This window comes from Salvelinus alpinus, chromosome 7, assembly GCF_045679555.1.
Source record: "Salvelinus alpinus chromosome 7, SLU_Salpinus.1, whole genome shotgun sequence".
Taxonomy (NCBI): Eukaryota; Metazoa; Chordata; class Actinopteri; order Salmoniformes; family Salmonidae; genus Salvelinus; species Salvelinus alpinus.
In genome coordinates this window covers 56,623,955-56,634,302 of record NC_092092.1, presented here as the reverse complement: position 1 = coordinate 56,634,302, position 10,348 = coordinate 56,623,955, and positions in this window count along the sequence as shown.

The window sequence follows — 10,348 nt, the reverse complement described above, 5'->3', positions numbered from 1 at the left end:
GTATGGTGTTCTTTGGACGCAACTCAGCATTCTTTGTCCTCCAAACACGACGAGTTTAGTTTTTACCAAAAAGTTATATTTTGGTTTCATCTGACCATATGACATTCTCCCAATCTTCTTTTGGATCATCCAAATGCTCTCCAGCAAACTTCAGACGGGCCTGGACATGTACTGGCTTAAGCAGGGGGACACGTCTGGCACTGCAGGATTTGAGTCCCTGGCGGCGTAGTGTGTTACTGATGGTAGGCTTTGTTACTTTGGTCCCAGCTCTCTGCAGGTCATTCACTAGGTCCCCCCGTGTGGTTCTGGGATTTTTGCTCACCGTTCTTGTGATCATTTTGACCCCACGGGGTGAGATCTTGCGTGGAGCCCCAGATCGAGGGAGATTATCAGTGGTCTTGTATGTCTTCCATTTCCTAATAATTGCTCCCACAGTTGATTTCTTCAAACCAAGCTGCTTACCTATTGCAGATTCAGTCTTCCCAGCCTGGTGCAGGTCTACAATTTTGTTTCTGGTGTCCTTTGACAGCTCTTTGGTCTTGGCCATAGTGGAGTTTGGAGTGTGACTGTTTGAGGTTGTGGACAGGTGTCTTTTATACTGATAACAAGTTCAAACAGGTGCCATTAATACAGGTAACGAGTGGAGGACAGAGGAGCCTCTTAAAGAATCTTCTTCTGGATCATCCAAATACAGGTCTGTGAGAGCCAGAAATCTTGCTTGTTTGTAGGTGACCAAATACTTATTTTCTACCATAATTTGCAAATAAATTCATTAAAAATCCTACAATGTGATTATCTGGATTGTTTTTCTCATTTTGTCTGTCATAGTTGAAGTGTACCTATGATGAAAATTACAGGCCTCTCTCATCTTTTTAAGTGGGAGAACTTGCACAATTGGTGGCTGACTAAATACTTTTTTGCCCCACTGTATGTGTCATTCTCAAAACTTTTGGCCACGACTGTACAACCCCCCATATATATATAAAAAAGTATATACAGTACAAGTCAAAAGTTTGGACACACCTACTCATTGCCAGATGGTCCTAAGGAGGAGGACATGACGCATCCCCCTCATATCTTTCCCAGGCACAGGCAGGAACCAAAGATTGTTTATGACACCAAGACTGTTTCTTCACAAAGTCAAATTTCCTTCACATTCCACCCTTTTATCACTTGTGTGATAATAATCATTACATTTTAAGGTAAGCATTATATTTTAACTTCAATATCCTATTTCTATTAAAGTAAGGGAAATCAACACATAAAACCAGACACTTCATCATTTCAGGCCCTTCATTCTGGGTTATACAATGTAATTAGTATGGTAATATTATCATCATAATAAAGGTTACACTTCTATTAATGAATGTGAATTCATCAAAAATACACACACATACAGAACATGTTAAGTAACATTGTTTAGACAAACTAAGAAAAAAAACACGCTGCAGCCGATTAAGCAATTTGGGATCCCCAACTTCCAAACAGGGATTCCAACCAAGTCGCAGGTGTCCACTCTGGTTGTGGGGAATTATTCTTAGCAACAGAGGCAATGTATTCGGTGAGATCAGTCATATTAGAAGAGTGATCTGGGACAAAAGTGTAACTTTCATTGCTAATTATTGCACAAGTGCCCCCTTGACCTGCTAAAAGATAGTCAAGAGCTGTCTCTGTTTTGCAGAGCCAATTTACGCAATTCTTTTAGCATTTCCAATTTTCTCTATGTCTCTAGAGATCACTTGAATTTGGTCTAGGGCACATGCATATTGACTTTCACAGGGAAGAGAGAGAGGACGTTATAACAGTTTCACACCAACCCTGCTACAATCTAATGGCTCTCCTCATAATTTAGGGACATAGCTCTGTCTCTAGAAGCCACGCCTTTCCAAATCATAATTATAACTATTGACAAGTTATCCAACCCAAATTTAGAATGACATCCTTAGTGCTTCACGTTGGTTCTATCACTTTAATTTAAGACCCTCAACTTAGTACACGCCGATACTGGCAGAATGTACATTTACATTTACATACAGTATATTCATCTTGTATTTCTAGCATTATCTATTCTCATCACTTCCGGTAATGACATATTGGTATCTCAATGCACTCTTAATCTAAATTACTATACATTTTGCAGTGTGCAGACCTCCACAATCAACCTAATACCCCAAATATGTTTTGGGGGATAAGCCTAAATCAATTACGGGCACGGTTGACCACCCCCCTTCCTCCGGGCACTTATCCTTCTGGCATTTCTTCATTTTATTCTTCAGATAGTGTCTCAGTTCGTCCTCCCCATTGCACATGTTCAAAGTGGATGGCCCTTGATAATGTCTCTCACCTGAGCCGCCACTGTCCTTTACAGTCCATTAAGTCTAGTCTATTTTCCGACCAGTACATCAGCAAGTTTGGACGGGATCTCTCTCTCCATGCTCACTGCACGTGGACTCATGTCACACTCCTGAGCGGAAAGGCATGAGAGAAAAGGCAGTTGATAGCTTCGACTGGATGCTGTGTACAGGTTGCTGGCTTGGACTCAGGTCTCATGGTAGAACTGGTGAAGGACCATACTGAACGCCATTGTCGCCATTACTTGAGCCGGTTGAGGTTCACACTGTTCTTGGTCAAATGATCCCTTCCCTACATCTAGATACCATCTGGGGTCACCTTCCCCATAACCCAGAGAGAGGACAGACCAGAACAACAGTTTAGTTTAGGGCATTTCTGATTCAGGAAATCTAGACAAATTATTACTACTACCTGATTGAGTAAATCCAGAGAAATTCTTTACTGTATGACAAATTATTATTACTACCAATATTCTTAATACAGTTTTCTAAAACAAATGTCAAAGAAAATAACAACACACAGTTGAAACCATTTTTTTATACTCCCCTATCATCTTGGCGATCTCACAGCAGAGTTACAGGGTCAGAGAGTTCGAGGGCTAATCCTTAGGGAGAAATCCTGACTATCCAGCAGACCCAATCTGGTGAGATTTGTTATTGAAGCCTGACAAAAACAAAGAAAACCAGACAACAACAGCAATACACATGTATCACTCGAGGTGGGGAAAACTTAAATCCATTTGGAGTAACTGTAAACCATTACCAACATCTTTTTCCTGAAAAACAATTAGCATATTTACCAAAGGCTCAGGGAATCGAATTTGCATATTTACCAAAGGTCCGGGCCACTTCGCTTCCGCAGCTCCGACCGGTATCCAGGAAGGTCAAGCCTGAGGCGCTGGCACGCCACTATATTGCCGCGGCTACACCCCCAGAAGCCGAGACCTTTCCCCCCGTGCCAAGATCATTAGCCCCTCTGCTGTTCGTCCTCTGTTGCCCCGTACCCTCCGTACTTTTCCTACCTTTTCTGTGTCTAGAGTCAAAACCATGTCCGACTGCCCCTTGTCTTCTGTTTCTAGGCCCATCCCCCTCCTGTGTCATTGATGGCCAGCCTGAGTACACGGTGAGACGTCTCTTGAGGGTTCGACTAAGGGGCAGGGGTTTCCAGGACCTGGTTGACTGGGAGGGTTATGACCCAGAGGAGAAGTGCTGGGTTCCCGCTAAAGACATCTTGGACCCGGCCCTCATCGCCGACTTTCACCGCCGGCACCCCAGTCCACCAGGTATCTACCCAGGTGAAATGCCAGGTGGCGTCCCTAGACAGGGGGGGGGGGGGGTACCGTCATGCCCTGATCTGTTTCACCCTGTCCTTGTGCTTGTCTCCACCCCCTCCAGGTGTTGCCCATCTTCCCCACTTACCCTCTGGGTATTTATACCTGTGTTTTCTGTCTGTCTGTGCCAGTTCGTCTTGTTTGTCAAGCTTACCAGTGTTCGTCCTGTCAGCTCCTGTCTTTTCCCAGCCTCTCTTTTTCTCGTCCTCCTGGTTTTTGACCCTTGCCTGTCCTGACCCTTTACTCTGCCCATCCCTGAGCCTGCCTGCCATCCTGTACCTTTGCTCCACTTATGGATTACTGAACTCTGCCTGTACCTGACGCTGAGCCTGCCTGCCATCCTGTACCTTGCTCCTACTCTGGATTATTGACCCCTGCCTGCCTTGACCTGTCGTTTGCCTTCCCCTGTTGTTACAATAAACATTGTTACTTCACATAGTCTGCACTTGGGTCTTACCTTGATTCCTGATAGTGTTGTGACAAGGTAGAAGTGGTACAGAAGATAGCCCTATTTGATAAAAGACCAAGTCCATATTACGGCAAGAACAGCTCAAATAAGCAAAGAGAAACGACAGACCATCATTACTTTAAGACATGAAGGTCAGTCAATCCGTAACATTTCAAGAACTTTAAAAGTTTCTTCAAGTGCTGTCGCAAAAACCATCAAGTGCTATGATGGAACTGGCTCTCATGAGGACCGCCACAGGAAAGGAAGACCCAGAGTTACCTCTACTGCAGAGTATAAATTCATTAGAGTAACCAGCCTCAGAAATTGCAGCCCAAATAAATGATTCACAGAGTTAAAGTAACAGACACATCTCAACATCCACTGTTCAGAGGAGACTGCGTGAATCAGGCCTTCATGGTCGAATTGCTGCAAAGAAACCACTACTGAAGGACACCAATAAGAAGAAGAGACTTCTTTGGGCCAACAAACATGAGCAATTGACATTAGACCAGTGGAAATCTGTCCTTTGGTCTGATGAGTCCAAATATTTGATTTATTTCAACTGCCATGTCTTTGTGAGATGCAGAGTAGGTGAACGGATGATCTCCGCATATGTGGTTCCCACTGTGAATCATGGAGGAGGTGGTGTGATGGTGTGGGGTGCTTTCGTGGTGACACTGTCAGATATTTATTTACAATTCAAGGCACACTTAAACAGCATGGCTACCACAGGATTCTGCAGCGATACACCATCCCATCTGGTTTGCGCTTAGTGGGACTATCATTTGTTCTTCAACAGGACAATGACCCAACACACCTCCAGGCTGTGTAAGGGCTATTTGACCAAGATGGAGAGTAATAGAGTGCTGCGTCAGATGACCTGGCCTCCACAATCAACCGATCTCAACCCAATTGAGGTGGTTTGGGATGAGTTGGACCACAGAGTGAAGGAAAAGCAGCCAACAAGGGCTCAGCATATGTGGGAACTCCTTCAAAACTGTTTGAAAAGCATTCCAGGTGAAGCTGGTTTAGAGAATGCCAAGACTGTGTAAAACTGTCATCAAGGCAAAGGGTGGCTATTTTGAAGGATCTCAAATATAAAATATATTTTGATTTGTTTAACTTTTTGGGTTACTACATGATTGCATATGTGTTATTTCATAGTTTTGATGTCTTCACTATTATTCTACAATGTAGAAAATAGTACAAATAAAGAAAACCCCTTGAATGAGTATGTGTGTCCAAACTTTTGACTGGTACTGTAAATAACACCCTGTATTCAAAAACACCTTGTGTTATTTGTAGTGGCTGCAGACCACGACCAGACCATCTTCTAAATGCCTACAGACAGCTGTCAGAGGGGCTTTCTATGGTACCATTACGCCCTAGCTCTAGTCTTCTCATAAAACTAGTGAATAGCCTTCTCTCTATAAGACTATTGGGTACCTTTTTATGCATTACTCGCCTTAAATTTATTTTTTATCATTTATTTTTATACAGATTAATTTAAATTGAGTTACTGAAATCAGTTGCCGTCCCTCAATTGTTTGCGGATGATGTGTCTCCTCTTGGGCAGCTCACAGTAAGGGTTTGGTCTGGGCGGGTCTAATCCACTTTTGATCAGACAGGAATATCCCCCACGCTTTATAAAATGTGCCACCGGTTTTCCTCGCAGACCACCACTGGAAAGCTCCGCAGGCAGAATCAATCATCCTATTCGTGACGCCCAATTGTTGTGGATATTCTTACACAGGGACACTCAAAGTCAATCTTAAATGAATCATTGTGTCACGGTTGTCGTACGAATGGGACCAAGGCGCAGCGTATGTTGAGTTCCACATATTTATTTCAAAAGTTAAACTTAAAGCAAAAACAATAAATCAATAAACGAACAACGAAACGTGACTACGTGGTGCAAAAACACAAAACACAATCAATATCCCACAAAACACAGGTGGGGAAATGATCCCCAATCAGAGGCAACGATAAACAGCTGCCTCTAATTGGGAACAACATTAGCACCAACATAGAAATAGATATACTAGATCACCCCCTAGTCACGCACTGACCTACTACACCATAGAGAACCAAGGGCTCTCTATGGTCAGGGCGTGACACATTGTTTATTATCAGTGCGCTGGAGAGGATCCAACCAACTCAATGCACCAAGTACACATGTCGATCAGGAGCTCTACCGGGGAAGACACGTTAGTTCCCTTATATACTGATTACATACACGTTACATAGGCCTAGTTCATAGGGTTAGTTCCGGTATGTGTCTGGCACCGTGTCCTATCTTAAATTGAAGAACATGGGCTTCCGAGTGGCACAGCGGTCTAAAGCACTGCATCTCAGTGCTAGAGGCGTCACTACAGACACCGTGGTTAGATTCCAGGCTGTATCACAACCGGCCGTGATTGGGAGTCCCATAGGGCGATGCACAATTGGCCCAGCATCGTCCGGGTTTGGCCGGTGTGGGCCGTCATTGTAAATACGAATTTGTTCTTAACTGACTTGCCTAGTTAAATAAAGATAAAAAATGAATAATTTAAGAACATATTCTCGGCGATCTGCCAGATGGTCCTAAGGAGGAGGGTCATGACAGCCCCCCCTCATATCTTTACCAGCACAGGCAGGAACCAAGGGTTGTTTATGACACCAAAGCCAAGATTAACATTTTCAAGACTGTTTCTTCAAAGTTTAATTTCCTTCACACACTCATTGTTGAATTTGCGAATTCCAACTTGTTGTGTAATGTTTAGGATTCGTTTAATCTATAATTTCTCTACATATGACAAGGATTGAAAAGGATTTGCCACTAGATTATCGACTTTATCCATGAGGATGATTGCTAGCTTGCTAGCAAAGATTTTGAGAGTCCAATCAAAGCTGCTGTAGATATAATGCGATTTGACGCCATTTTATCTGTGGCCAATGTCCTTGAGCCTTCTTAGATGGGCCCTTCTAATGTAACTCTATGGCAGCACCCAAGGGGCATGAATTTTCGAGCTCTACCCATAGATTTTGCGGTGACGTAGTGTCCCCATGAGTGACAGAACACTGTGCCATTCACGGCACAACAAGAGAACATTACCAACCCCTATGCTTTGTATTTTTAGCTGGCTGCCCCACCACCACAGAAAGCACTGAGCTAGGCTGAAACACCTGCATTTTGTGGCTGCCTTACTCAAGAAAGCAAAAAAGAGACCAAGGTTGTATTCTTTTTTTTAAACGTTGTTGGCAAACTGATATGTGACACATATTACTATATATAAATTCCAGTCATAGTTTATCAAACGCCTTTTCAAAGTCAGCTATGAATACCAGGCCTGGTTTCCCAGATTTTTCAGTGTTCTATTGTTTCCAGTACTTGTCTTATATTATCTCCAATGTATTATACATGTAAAAAACCTGTCTGATTAGGATGAATAATATCCGACAATACTTTTTAATTCTATGCACTATGCATTTTACTAGAATCTTTGCATCACAACACTGAAGTGTAAGGGCCTCCAAATGTTTTAAATGGACTGGATCTTTATATTTACCACTTGGATCCTGTTTCAGTAATAATGAAATCATACTTTCTTGTTAAGTATCTGATAATCTGCCATTTTCATAGGAGTGGTTCAAACATGCTAATAACGGTCATCTGAGTACATCAAAAAGGTTTGGTATACCTCAACTGGTATGCCTTCCAGCCCAGGAGTTTTCCCAGACTTAAAGGCTTTAATTGCATCAAAAATGTTCCTCCTCTGTAATTTGGCCTTCACATGAGTCTTTCTGTACAGCTGTTAATTTTACATTATTAATAGAACAATTAACTTTGGTTAGTGGAGATGGAGACAGAAACATATGCTTAAAGTACTTTGCTTCATCTTTCAAAATATAGTTTGGTGAATCATGGGTGACTCCGTCATTTGTAACAAGTTTCAGTAAATTATTTTTGTTAGCATGCAGTTTGCTTAATTTTTATAATATATTACACTTCATCTTTCTTGAATAAGTTCCTACATTTCTTTTTTTCTTGCTATCTATCTGTATTGTTAGTCCTTCTATTTCCTTTGTTAACTATGGACTCTTTTGACCTAAAGTGATTTTGTTTTAGAGATGAGTATTAAATTGCATGGCCTCGAAGGCACATTTAAAAGTGTCCCATACAATAAGAGGATCTGCTGTATCTATGTTATTTTGGAAAAAAGTCTGTTATAAATCCTTCTGTCCTAGTTAAAAACAAGTTTTATTAAATTTCCAATATTCTCGCCCAAGTGGAAATTCTGTAAGACTAATGTATATGCCAATTATTTGATAGTCCAACTGCATTCTGTCCCCTATCAACGCTTTTTTCACTTTTGGCGCCAGCAAGAATGACATACAGTTGAAGTCGGAAGTTTACATACACTTAGGTTGGAGTCATTGAAACTCGTTTTTCAACCACTCCACAAATGTCTTGTTAACAAACTATAATTTTGTCAAGTCGGTTAGGACATCTACTTTGTGCATGACACAAGTAATTTTTCCAACAATTGTTTACAGACAGATTATTTCACTTATAATTCACTGTATCACAATTCCAGTGGGTCAGAAGTTTACATACACTAAGTTGACTGTGCCTTTAAACAGCTTGGAAAATTCCAGAAAATGATGTCATGGCTTTAGAAGCTTCTGATAGGCAAATTGACATCATTTGAGTTAATTGGAGGTGTACCTGTGGATGCATTTCAAGGCCTACCTTCAAACTCAGTGCCTCTTTGCTTGACATCATAGGAAAATCAAAAGAAATCAGCCAAGACCTCAGAAAAAAATTGTAGACCTCCACAAGTCTGGTTCATCCTTGGGAGCAATTTCCAAACGCCTGAATGTACCACGTTCATCTGTACAAACAATGGTACGCAAGTATAAACACCATGGGACCACTCAGGAAGGAGATGCGTTCTGTCTCCAAGGGATGAACATACTTTGGTGCGAAAAGTGCAAATCAATCCCAGAACAACAGCAAAGGACCTTGTGAAGATGCTGGAGGAAACAGGTACAAAGTATCTATATCCACAGTAAAACAAGTTCTATATTGACATAACCTGAAAGGTCGCTCAGCAAGGAAGAAGCCACTGCTCCAAAACCTCCATAAAAAAGCCAGACTACGGTTTGCAACTGCACATGTGGACAAAGATCGTACTTTCCTCTGGTCTGATGAAACAAAAAAATAACTATTTGGCCATAATGACCATCGTTATGTTTGGAGGAAAAAGGGGGAGGCTTGCAAGCCAAAGAACACCATCCCAACCGTGAAGCACGGGGGTGGCAGCATCATGTTGTGGGGGTGCTTTGCTGCAGGAGGGGCTTGTGCGCTTCACAAAATAGATGGCATCATGAGGCAGGAAAATTATGTGGATATACTGAAGCAACATCTCAAGACATCAGTCAGGAAGTTAAAGCTTGGTCGCAAATGGATCTTCCAAATGGACAATGACCCCAAGCATACTTCCAAAGTTGCGGCAAATTGGCTTAAGGACAACAAAGTCAAGGTATTGGAGTGGCCATCACAAAGCTCTGACCTCAATATTTGAGGGCAGAAGTGTGTGCGACCAAAGAGGCCTACAAACCTGACTCAGTTACACCAGCTCTGTCAGGAGGAATGGGCCAAAATTCACCCAACTTATTGTGGGAAGCTTGTGGAAGGCTACCCAAAACGTTAACCCAAGTTAAACAATTTAAAGGCAATGCTACCAAATACTGTAACGGTCGTCGTATGAAGAAGGTGTGGACCAAATCGCAGCGTGGGAAGTGTTCATGATTATTTATTTAAAAAACTGACCACTGAGACAAAATAACAAAATGTAACAACACGAAACAATTCTGTCTGGTGAAGACACAAAAACAGAAGACAACTACCCACAAAAACCATGTGGGAAAAAGCTACCTAAGTATGGTTCTCAATCAGAGACAACGATAGACAGCTGCCTCAGATTGAGAACCACACCCGGCCAAACAACAAAGAAATACAAAACATAGAAAATGAACATAGAATGCCCACCCAAATCACACCCTGACCAAACCAAAATAGAGACATAAAAAGCTCTCTACGGTCAGGGCGTGACAAATACAAATTGAGTGTATGTAAACTTCTGACCCACTGGGAATGCGATGAAAGAAATAAAAGCTGAAATAAATAATTCTCTCTACTATTATTCTGACATTTCACATTCTTAAAATAAAGT